Here is an 18058-nt window from a genome sequence, read left to right on the forward strand (position 1 = left end):
CGCTGACATATTGGGCAGCCAGGGTGGCTGTGTGTCCCTCCCCCAGGAGGACTGAGCGTTTTTCTTTTTTCTCAGTTTTGTCACAGGTTGGGTGGGCATCCATTATGTTGTTACAGAATGTGTCCCTTATTTTGGGCTAAAGTTTTCCGTGGAGGGGAACGTGAATCAGTTTGTACCATTTTTGGGAGGATCTGCCTTGTTGGGGCGGAGCTGTGATCCAGGTGAACAGCAGATCGGGCATAGGTGGGCATGTGGGCAGAGGAGTAGGAAGGCCGGTCAACCAAATAAGCTTGCTAAGGTACGCAGAAGCAGCAAACAGCCCCCCCATCCAGCCAGCCAGCCACTCTGGCTGGCAGTGACTGAGTGGTTGACAGACGGCAAGCAACGGAATGTACGTGCTCTGTGATGTCATAGCAGTCAGCTGAGAGAGGCTCGTGATGTCATCGCTGAGCTGGCTGGCTGGCGGGCTGGCTGGCTCTGTGTTTGTGTGTGTGTGTGTGTGTGTGTGTGTGTGTCTGTCTGTCTGTCTGTCAATTCATTTCAATTCAATTCAAAGGTGCTTTAATGGCATGATCTATCACAATATTGCCAAAGCAGATACAAATGTTCTATCAAACAAGACAAAACATTGCAATACAAGATTCAGTGGAACAAATATCATACACATTGAAATAAAATTACGTAGAATATAAACCATATTTGTTGTTTGTATCAAAATTTGTGTCATGACATCAGAAAAATCACTGTTTTTATTTTGTTTTGCAAATGGAGTCCCACAGGCTGGTGTCTACACACTATCTCGCAGGCTGTGGCAGGTGGATACATATTGTGCTGCTAAGATGGCAGTGCGCTCCTCCTCTCCCAGCAGGACGGGGAGTTTGCAGCAATCGGGGATCATGTTGAACTCAGGGATTTGCATTTTGAATATTTTAAAGTATGTCTCCCTGATTTTTGTGTATTTAGGGCAGGACAGCAGGAAATGCGCCTCTGTTTCGACCTCCCCTAGGTCACACTGGCTGCACAGCCGCTCTTCTCTGGCAACCCAGAATTTTCTGTTGCGGCCTTTTTCAATGGCGAGGCTGTGGTCAGTGAGCCTGTATTTAGTTAGATTTTGTCTCTCTTTTATATTTTGGATTTTTAAGTATTCAGCCAATGTAATGTTTCTATTCTGGGCCCGGTAGCATTCTAATTTGTTTTGTAATTCTAATTCGTGTCTCCATTCTTTTGTGTATTTGCTTTTCAGGTACATGTCAATTTTCCCAATTGTTGTTGTTTTGGTCATTGTGTGTTCGGGCTCTGTGAGCCTCAGAGCCAGCCGGCCAAGGGGGTCCTTGTCTGGGGAGAGGTGGTTGCTCAGTGGAGCCTTGTATTGTTAGGACTGGGTCTCTGCTGTGTTTAGGTGCAGCCAGAACTTGGCTGCTCTTTCTTGTGCAGAGTGAAGAGTCCTAATTCGGCTCTGCAGGCGATGTTGGGGGCGTTTCTGTGTACGTGTAAGATGTTTTTAATAAATTCTAGGTGGAATATTTCCGTGGGGCTTTTGTCCCAATTTTTGTTATTGAGGTTCATGAGGGGACCCCACACTTCGCTCCCATATAGCAGGATTGGTTAGATGATGGAGTTGAATATTTTAATCCAAATAGTTATTGGTATTGTTGTTTTCCCAAATCGTGTCTTTATGGCATAAAATGCCCGTCGTGCCTTGTCTTTTAATGCGTTTATATCCAGGCTGAAGCTCCCTGACACACTGATGGTCAGGCCAAGGTAGTTGTATCTGGTGCAGTGCTCAAATACAGTGCTGCCCAGAGTGAAGCAGTACCTGTTTCCCTGAGATCGGGCTTTTTTCTGGAAAACCATAACTCTGGTCTTGTCCAGATTGACTGCCAGGGCCCATTTCTGACAGTACTGCTCTAGCAGAGCCAGGTTCTGCTGAAGCCCCTGCTCTGTGGGCGACAGCAGCACCAGGTCGTCTGCGTAGAGCAGGAACTTGATCTCTGTGTCGTGGAGAGTGAGGCCGGGGGCGTCAGACTGCTCCAACACTGTGGCCAACTCGATGATGTAGATGTTGAACAGTGTTGGACTCAGACTGCAGCCCTGTCTCACTCCCCGCCTCTGAGTGAAGAACTCTGTTCTTGAGTTGCCAATTTGAACTCCGCATTTGTTTTCAGAATACATTGATTTAATGATGTCATAAACTATACCCCCTACACCACTCTGTAGAAGTTTATAAAATAGTCCTTTGTGCCAGATTGAGTCAAATGCCTTTCTAAAGTCTACAAAACAGGCAAATATTTTTCCTTTATTGTTTTGGGTATATTTATTTATGAGGGAGTGTAGAGTGTAAATATGATCGGTTGTGCGGTGTATTGGTAGGAAGCCAATCTGACTCTTATTCAGGACACTGTGCTCGGTAAGGAAGGCCAGTATCCGGGCGTTGATGATACTGCAGAACACCTTCCCCAGGTTACTGCTCACACAGATGCCCCGGTAGTTATTGGGGTCTAATTTGTCTCCACTTTTAAAAATCGGGGTGATCAATCCTTGATTCCAGACCTCAGGGAAACACCCGGCTCTCAGCACCAGGTTAAAGCGTTTGAGCAGAACCTCCTGCAGCTGCGGGCTGCTGTGCTTCAGCATCTCAGGGCTGATGCTGTCGGGGCCGCTGGCTTTCCTGGGTTTGAGGATTTTGAGTTGATGTTTTAGGTCCTGTATTTTGTAATTGGGTTATCTAAGGGATTTTGATTATTCTTAATGATTTCTTCCAATTTATTTAGGTTTTTTAATATTTTAACCTGTTCTGGGTTTGGATTGTTTTCAACATTTTGGTAAAGTTTTTCAAAGTGTGTTTTCCAGATTTCTCCATTTTGAATTGGTATTTCATTTTTTGTTTTTGGGGTATTTATTCTGCCCATATAGTGGTCTTTTTTCTTCCTGAAGAGTTGCTTGTAGTGCCGCAGGGCCTGGCAGTAGCTGGCCTGGTTGTCGGGCTCTCTGTGTTTAGTGTTGGAGAGATGTCTCAGGTGTTTCCTAGAAGTTTCACACTCCTGGTCACACCACTGTTCTTTTTTTCTTTTAGACGATTTTATATTTTGGTTTTTAATTGTTTTAATGTTTCATTTTAAAGCCAGTCTTTCAAATATTTCATTCAATGTTTTGGTGGCTGAGTTTATTCCGTTTTGGTTTATTTGATAGTGTGAGGATTGATATCTGTCTAACATGTTTTCAATCTCATCACTATTCAGGGCTCTTGTGTAGTTCTCTGTGCTGGGCTCTGACCATCTGTAACTGGGGGGCAGGGAGACCAGTTTTGTGGGAAGTTTGGCTCTGATTTGTGGCTGCGCTGATCTTTTTAGGTAAAGTGTTATTTGGCTGTGGTCTGATAGTGGAGATTGTTGTCTGACTATAAACGCATTGATGGCTTGTGGGTCCAGGTCACTTATGGCGTAGTCCACCACACTTCTGCCCAGAGCCGAGCAGTATGTGAATCTCCCCAGAGAGTCCCCCCTGGTCCTGCCATTGATGATATATAGACCCAGGCTTTTACATAGGCGCACTACCTGCTTCCCGCTCTTGTTTACCACGCTGTCCTGGCTGTGTCTCAGTGTGGAGGTGTGTGTGTGGCACAGCGGGGAGTCTCAGAACAGGTGTGTGTTCCCCTCTGCATTGATGTAGTCCATCTCTCTGCCAGTCCTGGCATTGAGATCGCCACACAGCAGTACAGAGCCCAGGGTCTGGAAGTGGCAGATTTCTTTTTGAATCTCTTGAAAGCCTTCCTCATTATAGTAGGGGGAGTCTGCGGGTGGCATATAAATTGCACATAGGAATATATCTGTGTTATTTTGTAGGGTGTCTTTTCTGATTTTCAACCGCAGGTGTGTGTCTCCTCTCTGTACTGGGCATAGGGCTGCTCGGAGCTCCTCCCTGTACCACACGATAATCCCCCCCGAGGCCCTGCCACACCTGACTTTGGGTTTTTTATAGGAGGGCACAATCAGCTCCCTGTATACATTGGGACAGGATGTAGACATATCTGCACAGCACCAAGTCTCTACAAGAATGAAAACATCTGAACTATTTACAGTGTTGATCAGTTCAGGGTCTGTGCTCTTCATTCCAAAAGTTGAGGAGCGTAAACCCTGGATATTCCAACTGCTTATTTTAAAGGACATGTTAATATATTTTATTATACTTGTCTCTTCTACATAAGAAAGTTTAATTTGTGGTCTACAACTGATATTATATTACTATTAATAATTATATATGGATATACATAATGTATAGAATTCTATTATTATTATTGGTAGCGTTATCACTCACAGATTTAATCTTTGCATCAAAATATCAGAATAATTAAATTACATTTTTTCTTACTCTCCATCTCCACAACCATATATATGTGTGTTGAGGCTCAGTTAACTCAGCAGTGTGGTACAGATGACACTGAGGAGTTGCCTTATCTGGGCCAGCTGGGCGGCATTGGGCCTCCAGGCTCTGGAAGCCGCTGCTGCGTGGCTGTGTGGCTGTGCTGGTCCCCGGCTGTCCGCTCTGCTGTGCTGGACGGGCCCTCTGGGGATGGGGGGTGGGGCCGCGGGGTCTCAGGGGCTGGGGCTGGAGTGGGGCCGGTGGCTGGGGATGTGGCCGGGGGCTGGGGGGTTTGCTCCTGGTCTCGAGGTGGGGGTGTGTGGGGTTTCGGCACAGGGTTGTGTCCTTGAGGACCTTTGCGAAGATCCTCACACCCGTCTTGTTGAGGTGGTCGTGGTCATACAGGTGATGTGGCTGGATGTCTCAGTGGTGTGCCAGGTGTACATTGGGGAGGAGGGCACATCTTCGGGACACATCTGCGTTGATGGCCTGGATGATGTGCAGGGGCATGTCTGTGCGGGGCAGCAGTGTGGAGATGGTGATTTTGGCAGTTGGGAATTCCTCTGTGGCTTTCGTTGCCACCTGTCTCAGGGCTGAGGCCACATCGCCCATGCGGGCACTCAGGTCGTTAGTGCCGGTGTGGATGAGGATGTGTTTGACCTGGCACAGCCTCCTCTTGGAGAGCAGCTCCAGGGCTCTCTGTGCTGTCGGGCACCAAAGCTTTTTCACTTTTCACCCAGGGAAGAGGCACCTCTCATCCAGGAACTTCCCATTGGAGTCGCTCAGAATGACCACCTCTGTGTTGACCTGCCACTCCGGGATTGCGTCGGAAGTGGTGGGGGCAGCGGGTGTGTTTTGGGGGAGTGGCGTTTCAGGGGTTTGTGTATTAGTGGCAGGTCTGGTGATAGTGGGGGTGTCAGGAGTGGTGGGGAGTGTGGGTGGATCAGTGGGTGTGTCAGTGTTGGAGGTGTCAGGGGTTGGAGGTGTTGTGGGGTCAGTGCAGTGTAGTCTCTGTGCTCCAGTGATGTGTAGCTCCTCTCTTAGCTCCTCCAGCTGGCTCTGCAGGCTCCTTAGCTGGCTGTGCTGGGGTGTCCTGGTCAGCTCCTCCCTCGCTCTGCACAGCTCAGTCCTCAGGGTTTGACTCTGCTCCTCCAGGTCTCTCACTGCTGCTCTCAGCTCATGGATCTCAGCCTTGTGCTGCATCTTTAGTCTGTGCATCTCATCCCGGAGCTGCGCAAACTCCAGCTCCAGCACTGATAGGCATTCCTTTAGTGTTTTAATGTTGCTGGAGAGTTTTGGGTAGACAGGAGGGCAGTCTGTGGGAGATTGGGCACTGTCTGGCTCCGTGTGGCTGGGGGCAGACTGCAGGGTGGCCGGCTCTGGCACTTGTTTCTCTACCTCAGTCTGCTGCTTTGAGGTGTGGAAGCCGAGAGATAATTGGTCCAGGCTGCTCTCGCTGCCCTGCACCATGATGGTCCCATTGTGGTATACATTAAAAGTGAGCATCACACTGTCTGTGTCTTTCTCTACCAGCACTGAGATCTGCCTGCCTCTGCTAATGCCCCTCTTGTTGTTATTGGGGTATGTCTGGCACAGGGTTTTGTGAAAGGCGGTGTAGAACAGTAGATTGTTCTTGACCCTGTTTTCTCCTTTACCGGTGTAGTCTAGGATGAGGGTCTCAGGAGATGCTCTCATCACAGCTTGTTTGTAGTCCTTCTTAGCCTGTGTAGAGCGAATGTCTTCAGGGTATCGGATTTCAAAAGGCAGCTCTGCAGTCAGACTGCTGTTCGATAGATTTGTATCAGTCTCAGTGGCAGTTGGGCTCTCTCCTACTGTCACTCTATTCAAAGTGAGCTCTGCATTTTCATTAGCTGAGTCAACTACTGAGAATGCTTATTTATTTTATTTATATATATTGTTTTGTTTAATAATTTGTGTCTATAGGTGAAAGGTCTTACCTCCAATTCTTGTCTTCAGCTTTTCTTTTCTGACTTTTCTTCCTGAACTGTCTCTCTGCTTTCTACTTTTTGTGTTTTTATTAAAATTATTATTTTTTGAATACTTTTTCTTCTGAATTTCTATTCCATGTCTTCTGTGTATGTTTATAGTGCTATATATTCATTTGTAAATGACAAATTAAATCTGCTTATGTATAAAAACAAATGTTTTTTAGGAGCTCATATTCCTCTCTCTCTCTCTCTCTCTCTCTCTTTCTCTCTCTCCCTCTCAATTCAATTCATTTGTATTGTCAAAGCAATTGGACATACATACATATACATATATATATATATATATATATATATATATATATATATATATATATATATATATACACACATACATACATACATATATACATATACACGGAAAATGAATAATAGAATTATGAATCACGTAATCAAGTACAGAAAAAGAAAATGTAATAAAATGTGATCTTTAATACATACAAATAAAGAAAATAGGTTTACTATTTCCAGATTCCTTTTTTGAAATACAACGACATGCATTACAAACGAGTATTTACATTATATTTACAGTCGGTGCTCGTGTGTCACTGTGTCCCTCAGGCTGTGGTAGGCGCTGACATATTGGGCAGCCAGGGTGGCTGTGTGTCCCTACCCCAGGAGGACTGAGCGTTTTTCTTTTTTCTCAGTTTTGTCACAGGTTGGGTGGGCATCCATTATGTTGTTACAGAATGTGTCCCTTATTTTGGGCTAAAGTTTTCCGTGGAGGGGAACGTGAATCAGTTTGTACCATTTTTGGGAGGATCTGCCTTGTTGGGGCGGAGCTGTGATCCAGGTGAACAGCAGATCGGGCATAGGTGGGCATGTGGGCAGAGGAGTAGGAAGGCCGGTCAAGCAAATAAGCTTGCTAAGGTACGCAGAAGCAGCAAGCAGCCCCCCCATCCAGCCAGCCAGCCAGTCTGGCTGGCAGTGACTGGGTGGTTGACAGACGGCAAGCAATGGAATGTACGTGCTCTGTGATGTCATAGAAGTCAGCTGAGAGAGGCTCGTGATGTCATCGCTGAGCTGGCTGGCTGGCTGGCTCTGTGTGTGTGTGTGTGTGTGTGTCTGTGTCTGTCTGTTTTTCTGTTTGTCAGTCTGTCTGTTTGTCTCTCTCTCTCTCTCCCTCTCAATTCTATTCATTTGTATTGTCAAAGCAATTGGACATACATACATTCATACATATATATATATATATATATATATATATATATACATACATACATACATGCTAGAAAGTCATTACTATGTTATCTTAAAGGCTAACTAAGCAGAACATATATCATTATAGAACAGAGTTCATAGGTCTACACATGGTATTAGGGAACAGGCACGTAGGTCATTCTGTTTGACATTGTCTCCAAGGTTCTCATTGTAAATAACAAAGAGAAATCAAACTACCTTATGGCCTCCTGACCTTCTAGCTTGACCTTATCTTTCTTAAGTATACAAGAAAGAAAAACAGTTGTGAGAAAAGAAATTCTAACTTTCCTTCCACACATACATACATACATACATACATACATACATACATACAAACCAGAGGCATGCAAAAAAATATAAAGAGGAAGAAAATGTTGTATAGCACATACAAAAGGGATGGTGATGAAACAAAATACATAGAATATGTTGAGCTGCAAAGAGATCTTAAGAAAGGGATCAGGAAAGCAAAGAGGGAAATAGAAAGAAACATAGCTCTTGGAGCTACAACCAATGCAATGAGCTTTTTTCAAAATTACAACAGCAAGCGGTCAATTAAGGAGGAGGTGAAACAGATAAAGAGCAAAAATGGAGGTATCTTGGAAAACGAACAAGATGTGTCAAATATTCTAAATGAGTATTTCACAGAGGTTTTTAGAAAAGAAGAAACAGATGACATGCCACAGGTTGACAATCAATCCAGTCAAACCCTAAGAGAGATCAGGATAAATGAGGAGGAGGTACTAAAGGGACTAGCAGAATTAAAATCAAACAAATCACCTGGGCCAGATGGGATATTTCCAACAGTACTTAAAGAAATGAGGGAAATTATGTATAGGCTGCTAACTCGATTATTCCAAATGACACTTAGAACAGGGGATGTTCCCACTGACTGGAAGACAGCAAATTTCATACCAATCCACAAGAAAGGGGACAAAACTGAGCCAGGAAATTACAGACCAATCAGTCTCACCTGCATCACCTGTAAAATGTTGGAAAAAATGATTAGACAGAAAATAAGAGGAGCATCTCAATGAAAACCATATTCTTGGAGATAGTCAACTTGGGTTTAGACGAGGCAGATCATGTCTTACTTACTTAATAAATTTTTTTGAACATGCAACTGCAGCTGTAGATCACGTGAAAGCATATGATATGATATACTTAGATTTCCAAAAAGCTTTTGATAAGGTTCCACACCAAAGACTGATCCTCAAATTGGAAGCTGTCGGCATTCAGGGTAATGTAAGTAGATGGATTATGAACTGGTTGATGTATAGGAAACAGATTAGAGGAGTCACTTCTAACTGGAGTGAGGTTGTTAGTGGAGTTCCACAGGGATCAGTACTAGGGCCTTTGCTTTTTCTAATCTATATTAATGATCTGGACTCTGGGATACTTAGCAACCTTGTCAAATTTGCAGATGATACTAAAATAGGTGGCTCAGCAGATACAATCTTGGCAGCACATGCTATTCAGAGGAACTTAGATAAATTCAGTTGTGGGCTGACACCTCGCAAATGAAATTCAATGTGGACAAGTGCAAGGTAATACATGCAGGAAACAAAAATGTCCACTATAATTACACTATGGGAGGTACAGATCTAGATGAAGTAATGCATGAGAAAGACCTAGGAATCTATGTGGATTCACTTTCTCCATCCAAACAATGTGGGGAAGCAATACAAAAGGCATACAGAATGCTAGGGTATATCGTCAAAAGTGTAGAATTTAAAACAAGGGAAGTAATGTTAAGACTGTACAATGCGCTAGTTAAACCTCATCTGGAATACTGTGTACAGTTCTGGGCACCACACTTCAAGAAGGATATTGCTGCTTTAGAGGCAGTTCAGAGGAGAGCAACCAGACTTATTCCAGGTCTGAAGGGAAAGTCCTACTCGGAGAGACTGAGGGAACTGAACCTTTTCACCCTGGAACAGAGGAGATTACGTGGGGACTTGATCCAAGTCTTCAAAATCATGAAAGGTTCCTCAAACCAGAGGAGCTTTTCCAGATCAGCAGGGACACACACACCAGGGGACACAAATGGAAATTGGGCTTCAAGGCATTCAAGATGGAAAGTGGTAGAAGCTGAAAGTTTGGGAACATTTAAAAATAGACTGGATAGGATCCATGGATCACTTAGATATTAATGGACACCAAACGAGCATGATGGGTCGAATGGCCTCCTCTCGTTTGTAAACTTTCTTATGTTCTTATGTTCTTATGTTCTTATGAATGTTCCCTAAGCATGTTTCAAATGTTCCCTAATTTATGTTACAAATGTGCCTTAGCACCTCTCTCTCTCTGTCTCTCTCTCTCTCTCTCTCTCTCTCTCTCTCTCTCTCTGTCTCAATTCAGTGCATTTGTATTGTCAAAGCAATTGGACATGCATACATACATACATACATATATATGGAAAATAAACAATATGTGTACATCTCTGCATTAATGGTGCCCTAACAGATGTGCAAGTTACATGACAGACAGACAGACAAACACTCACACACACTTTCACACACACACACACACACACACACTTTCACAGACAGACAGACAGACAGACAGACAGACACACACACACACTATCACAGACAGACACACACACTTACAGACACACACACAGACACACTTTCACACACACACAGGGGAATAGGCACCCCACCCTGACACGTATAGAAGACTGGATAGGGAGATATAAATAGCAACGGGGAGACTCTTGTACTTGGTGTGGCTCTATCCATATAGTGGGGCCAGCAGCCACTTAGCAGGTGTAGCAATAGAAGCTCAGCCTGGGGAGACTGGATTTAGCATTTCCTCTCCATTTTGATAAGTATCCTTAATCATTTCTGCAAAATACTTCTATGATACCTATGTATGTTTTTTACTTGTACTATATTATACTATCAAGTATCAGTGTACACATACAATGTGACCTGTTACATTAATACAGAGGCCACGGAAGGCCAGATCACTAATAGCCACTGTCCCCTGATATTACACTTTTTTACAATCACTTTGGCACTCATTTCAGAACCTTGATGTCATTTTTCAAAACTCTAGACACTAAACTCACACCCGATGATCAAAATGCACATTTTTCAAAACTCTAACACTTTTTTACAATCACTTTGGCACTCATTTCAGAACCTTGATGTCATTTTTCAAAACTCTAGACACTAAACTCACACCCAATGATCAAAATGCACATTTTTCAATTGCTTGGATACAATACACATCAACCTCAGATCATTTGTTCATTGAACTAAAATGACACAACTTAACATCAAAGAATTACCATTTCAAAATGCAATTCACACATTACATCTGAGATCACTGTCTATTCATTTCATTACAAAGATCTAACTATCAATTGATACAGCTGCTCAAAATGATAAGTGACTGTTGCATTACTCTTAATTCATAGTTTTATGGAAACTGACGAAGAGTATTCCATGTTTCGATAATGAAAGTTTCAGGATAATGAGATCCATTGACACCAATAACCGAGGAGCATGAACCAGTTGGACTACATTATCTATGGATGTAATATTTCATCATCATTCATCATCATGTAGCACTTTTCCACACCATGTTTTCAGTGTGGAAGGAAAGTTGGAAATTCTTTCTCTAATACCTGTTTTTCTTTCTTGTATACTTAAGAAAGATAAGGTCAAGCTAGAAGGTCAGGCCAGAAGGTAGTTTGATTTCTGTTTTTTATTTACGATGAGAATCTTGGAGACAATGTCAAACAGTATGATTGAAGTGCCTGCTCCCTAATCCATGTGTTGATCTATGAACTCTGTCCTATAATGATATAAATTCTGCTTAGCTAACTTTTAAGATAACATAGTAATGACTTTCTGATTATAACCAGCTCTTTGATTTTTGTGTATAAAAGCTCTGACTGTTAAAATGAAGGCAGAGTGACTTTGGGATCTTCTTGAGTCACTGTTCCTCTCCACGCTGCGTGTATTAAAGGCATTGCAACTAACGCTCCAACCTGGTTGAAGATGATTGTTCTTCCACATCAGATTTGACATTACTGTATGTATGCAGGCCCTTGTAATTGCTTTTCCAATACTGCCAACTGGTTATTGATGATTGATTTCACATTGTGGTACGAGTATCGAGTGAAATGAGTGCTATCCACCCCAGCAACACAGTGATAACATGGAGCCGGCAGGTCATCCAGGTCACAATAGAGGTAAAGCAGTGGGAGGAGGAAGACGTGGTGGTCAAAGGAATGGAAGGGGACATGCACCCCTTCTGAGAGGTGGTCATGGGCCTCGTCATAGAGGAGGGCTTAGGGCTCACCAGAGAGGCAGCCATGGGCCTCATTTGAGAGGTGTTGGGGGAACGTGGTAGAGGACAAGGCCACGGACCAGACAGCGGCAGCAACAGCAAATAGTGTCCAGTGAAATCCGAGAAATAGTTGTAGAGCATGTTGTAAATCATGGCATGACCATGACTGAGGCAGCTACAATGATTCAATCAAACCTCAGAATCAACTCAGGATCAACTGTGGCCTCAATCATCAGAAATTTCCGTACTGAGAAGCGGCAAGTCTTCAGCATGCACAAAACATTAGGCTACTCTCAATTGTCAAATGACTGTATACTGCATACCAATGTGTAGCACAGAGTATAGTGTGCCTTTTGAAAGAAATGCAGACAGAGTGAAGCAGCTGATGACTGAATATGTTCAGGTATGTTCAGTTTCAAGATGCCTCTTGTGAAAAATGGTTGTGAGAACCTGAACCTGAACACAGGGCTGATGGAAATTTAGAAGTACGGTAATCAATCCTTTGTTTTGCTTTTTACACTAAGCCAGGTGAGGAACACTGCAGTTGACATTTTACTGTAGTTTTGTTCTTTTTTGTAGCTAATTATTGTTGCATGGATTCAAAGAAACCTATGGTGTGATTTGATTGTATTGTATTGTATTGTATTTCAGATTTTGTTCAATGATTCCACTGTGTCTGTAGTATTCTCTCTACTAGTCCTTTTACAGTGATGTATTTATGTGTAGTACCATAATGAAACATGTATCACATATTTTGTACTACAATATTTAATGATTGTACGAACAACTACACAGTGAAACTATCGGTATCTTCTGTTTTACTATGTTACTATGGTATTTCATGATAAATGAGTTATTTGAACCAACAAGTCTGCAAGTGCAAGGTTTCTTTAAAGATATGAATGCACAATGCAATGTCTTGAACATTGGACAGCCTGTGTTACAAGTGATGACCGTTTTGAGTTTTGTGTCTAGAGTTTTGAAAAATGACATCAAGGTTCTGAAATTAGTGACAAAGTGATTGTAAAAAACTGTATATTCATCCTATTTAATGTGCTCTTTTAAAATGTACTTTTCTTTTTTATGTTGCCATTTCTGTTCTACCAATGTTTCAGTTGTTAGCCAAAGATTGACAGAGTACATCTCATACACACAGGCCAGACAGCAAGGATTTCTTTTTGAAATTCAATTAAAAATGCTGCATGAACTCATCAATACGATTAGAGCTCCTGAAAGCAATATAACTAACTCACTCTACAGCATCTCATTAGCAGTGAAAAGAAACCAAGAAAGTTGGGACAGTCGACTGTTTACCACTATGTAACATCACCTTTTCTTTTAATAACACTTATTAAGCACTTGGGCACTGAAGACACCACTTGGTTAAGTTTAGCAAGCGGGATTTTCCCCCATTCATCCATTATGCATTTCCTCAGCTGCGCAACTGCACAGGGCCTTCGTTGTCTTAATTTGCACTAGTGCGCCACACATTCTCAATTTGGAGACAGGTCAGGACTGCAGGCAGGCCATGCTAGCACCCGCACTCTCTGCCTATGCAACCATGCGCTTGAAATCTGGGCAGAATGTGGTTTGGCGTTATCCTGTATGTATGTGTGTGTGTGTGTGTGTCTGTCTCTGTGTGAAAGTTAGTGTGTGTGTCTGTACGTGTGTGTGCCTGTCTCTGTGTGAAAGTGAGTGTGTGTGTGTGTATGTCTCTCTGTGAAAGTGTGTGTGTGTGGGGGTGTGACAGTGTGTGTGAGTGTCTGTCTGTCTGTCTGTCTGTTTGTCTGTCATATAACTCGCACATCTGTGAGGGCACCATTTTTGCAGAAGAGATGTACACATTTTGGAGCAACATATGCTGCCATCCAGACCTCATCTTTTCCAGTGACGTCCCTGCATTTTCAAAAAGATCACATTTTATTACATTTTGTTTATCTGTACTTTATTACATCTTATTGTGATTTATACTTGTAATGTTTCTTTTCCATATATATGTATGTACAGTGGGGGAAAAAAGTATTTGATCCCCTGCTGATTTTGTACGTTTGCCCACTGACAAAGAAATGATCAGTCTATAATTTTAATGGTAGGTGTATTTTAACAGTGAGAGACAGAATAACAGCCAAAAAATCCAGAAAAATGCATTTCAAAAAAGTTATAAATTGATTTGCATGTTAATGAAGGAAATAAGTATTTGATCCCCTATCAATCAGCAAGATTTCTGGCTCCCAGGTGTCTTTCATACTCTGTTGAAGTGCTCCTAATCTCAGCTCGTTACCTGTATAAAAGACACCTGTCCACAGAAGCAATCAATCAATCAGATTCCAAACTCTCCACCATGGCCAAGACCAAAGAGCTGTCCAAGGATGTCAGGGACAAGATTGTAGACCTACACAAGGCTGGAATGGGCTACAAGACCATCACCAAGCAGCTTGGTGAGAAGGTGACAACAGTTGGTGCGATTATTCGCAAATGGAAGAAACACAAAATAACTGTCAGTCTCCCTCAGTCTGGGGCTCCATGCAAGATCTCACCTCGTGGAGTTTCAATGATCATGAGAACGGTGAGGAATCAGCCCAGAACTACATGGGAGGATCTTGTTAATGATCTCAAGGTAGCTGGGACCATAGTCACCAAGAAAACAATTGGTAACACACTATGCCATGAAGGACTGAAATCCTGCAGCGCCCGCAAGGTCCCCCTGCTCAAGAAAGCACATATACAGGCCCGTCTGAAGTTTGCCAATGAACATCTGAATGATTCAGAGGAGAACTGGGTGAAAGTGGTCTCAGATGAGACCAAAATCAAGCTCTTTGCCATCAACTCAACTCGCCGTGTTTGGAGGAGGAGGAATGACCCCAAGAACACCATTCCCACCATCAAACATGGAGGTGGAAACATTATGCTTTGGGGCTGTTTGTCTGCTAAGGGGACAGGACAACTGCACCGCATCAAAGGGACGATGGACGGGGCCATGTACCGTCAAATCATGGGTGAGAACCTCCTTCCCTAAGCCAGGGCATTGAAAATGGGTCAAATACTTATTTCCCTCATTAACATGCAAATCAATTTATAACTTTTTTGAAATGCATTTTTCTGGATTTTCTTGTTGTTATTCTGTCTCTCACTGCTAAAATACACCTACCATTAAAATTATAGACTGATCATTTCTTTGTCAGTGGGCAAACGTACAAAATCAGCAGGGGATCAAATACTTTTTTCCCCCACTGTACATACATATATATGGAAAAGAAACATTACAAGTATAAATCACAATAAGATGTAATAAAGTACAGATAAACAAAATGTAATAAAATGTGATCTTTTTGAAAATGCAGGGACGTCACTGGAAAAGATGAGGTCTGGATGGCAGCATATGTTGCTCCAAAATGTGTACATCTCTTCTGCAAAAATGGTGCCCTCACAGATGTGCGAGTTATATGACAGACAACAAGACAGACAGACAGACAGACACTCACACACACTGTCACACCCCCACACACACACACTTTCACAGAGAGACATACACACACACACACTCACTTTCACACAGAGACAGGCACACACACGTACAGACACACACACTAACTTTCACACAGAGACAGACACACACACACACACATACATACATACATACATATGGAAAAGAAACAATACATTTATAAATCACAATAAGATGTAATAAAGTACAGAAAAACTAAATGTAAGAAAATGTGATCTTTAATACACACAAATATGTATGGCTGGTCGGATGCGTCTTGGACTCGGGTTCCTCTTCATTACGTATAACGCTTTTGCCTTTTGCTAAAGCTTTCCGTGGAGGGGATCGTGGGTGAGTTTGTACCATTTTTGGGAGGCTCTGCCTTGTTGGGGCGGAGCTGTGATCCAGGTGAACAGCAGATCGGGCATAGGTGGGCATGTGGGCGGAGGAGGAAGGCCGGTCAAGCAAATAAGCTTGCTAAGGTACGCAGCAGCAGCAAGCAGCCCCCCCATCCAGCCAGCCAGCCAGTCTGGCTGGCAGTGACTGAGTGGTTGACAGACGGCAAGCAACGGAATGTACATGCTCTGTGATGTCATAGCAGTCAGCTGAGAGAGGCTCGTGATGTCATCGCTGAGCTGGCTGGCTGGCTGGCTCTGTGTGTGTGTGTGTGTGTGTGTGTATCTGTGTCTGTCTGTTTTTCTGTTTGTCAGTCTGTCTGTCTGTCTGTCTCTCTCTCAATTCAATTCATTTGTATTGTCAAAGCAATTGGACATACATACATACATATATATATATATGTAGCGTAAGGTACACTTATAAATTTCAATTAAAGAAGTGAATTCATAGTATCACCTTATCACGAATCCTGGAGTCTTTTAGAACTCAATTTCTGTAATAATTGGACGCAGACACCAATTCCAAAGATATAAATTGTCAAATTTATTTAAAAACAAAGACTAAATGTAGCACTACACTAATTATACAAAAGGGAAAAACTAATTAAAATTCAACTCTAATCAACAAATCAAAGACAAATCACTTCCGTGACCAAATCAAAGACCATGGGATCACATAGGATAACACACAAATCGTTAAACAAAAAAGGTTATAAACACATTGACTACAATACCGGTTAGTAATTCTAGGAATCACTAAGAAACAGTTGAAAGTGCTAAATTGCAGTTTCAGAAGATGAAAAAAAACTGTAACTGATGGGATATGTAGTACTTTATACTCGAGTGGTCTATGCGATTACACCCTGTTGGTGTTATTAAGAACGCCAAGTACCAGAATGCAGAGCGGGACTGTTTTTTGTGCCGTGACTTGTCGGGGGAAAAACGCGCAGAAAAAACGGATGAGAAGGTGAAGGTAGTATGGCGGTGATGCACGCGTTGGTGAAGTGGGAAAGCGGGGTCGACAAAGACTCTTACAGCGTGATTCCCACTGCTTGCTTTCGCAATTTTGATTTATTCAGCATTGCTGATGATGACGAAGAGACGACTCGAAACTTCAGAGCAGAGTGGAGAGACATGAACAAACCTCCAAAAGGTGGATGGCCTGTCCATGAAGCGCAGATCATTATGACTGGTAAAAATGTTTATTTAAAAAAAAAAAACATTAAAGTCTTTACATGCTATTTGATATATACAATCACAGTATATTTGAAATGAATGTTTAAGTTATTAATGTGTTGTACTTCTAACATACTCTTATAACATGGTAGGTGGTGGTGAGGGCACTAAAAACTCGTCATACTTGACTGGCATTTGTAAGAACGATTTATTGTGTGTTGTGCTTTACAATAAAATCCCCCAAATCACAAAATAAATTAAACCAGATATAATTTAACTTCAGTTTTGATTCAGTGTTGGCTGTTCATCTTAATTTGTATGGTCAAAGCACAGTATTTTTATGACAAATAAATATAATCCCCAAATATCTGTGGACATAATGCAGGGTTTTATTTATTTTATTTTTATTTTAGGAAAAGAAGGTGAACTAAGAAGAAAACTTAATGACCTAACAAAAATGCCCTCTCCTAAAATGAAGAGAGTACCTAAAACAAACAAAAAACTTCAAATTTCAGATGATAGTGACCTTGATGAACCACAGTTACCGGTGAGATAATTACTGCAAATATTAAATAAATGTATTGCAGGATTGTTTTTTTTTAATCATTTTCATATATATATATATATATATATATATATATATATATATATATATATATATATATATATTCATTTTAAACTCTTTTTCTCTCTGAATACAGCACAAAATAAGAAAGAAAACCGATGGAGCTTCAAGAATTAGATCCCATCACATTCTACAGACATTTAAAGAGTCCAGTGAAGTTGAGCTACAGCAAAAAGTTAAGCAGCTCGATAAGGAAAACACAAGACTTAAAAATGAAAACCAATGTCTTCGAAACCGTATGGTTGATGGTAAGTTTTTTTATTTATAGCAAATAATTCCTTACCTTGATAAATGTTATTCTTAAGTAATTTAGATTCCAGAGTAATGTATTATAGTTGATCATACTGAAGTAATCTAGAACCACAATACAGACTCGTAATGTGCACTGTCTAATAGTTTAATAATACTGATTATTAAATAAAGTTTTTCAACATAACTTCATAATCCTACATTAATGACTATATGCATTACATTAGACCTGGTAATTGTTGTATTTTATCTTTTTTATTTT

General features: G+C 41.8%; 1 non-coding gene across 1 annotated transcript; it reads left to right on the forward strand.

Annotated features, from left to right (window-relative positions):
* The first annotated feature begins 15630 nt into the window (after positions 1-15630).
* LOC136721286 (U5 spliceosomal RNA) lies at positions 15631-15745 on the forward strand. Its single transcript, XR_010805876.1, has one exon. It is a non-coding gene; the product is annotated as a U5 spliceosomal RNA (small nuclear RNA).
* Positions 15746-18058: the final 2313 nt, after the last annotated feature.

The sequence above is a fragment of the Amia ocellicauda genome, unplaced genomic scaffold (assembly GCF_036373705.1).
Source record: "Amia ocellicauda isolate fAmiCal2 unplaced genomic scaffold, fAmiCal2.hap1 HAP1_SCAFFOLD_113, whole genome shotgun sequence".
Taxonomy (NCBI): domain Eukaryota; kingdom Metazoa; phylum Chordata; class Actinopteri; order Amiiformes; family Amiidae; genus Amia; species Amia ocellicauda.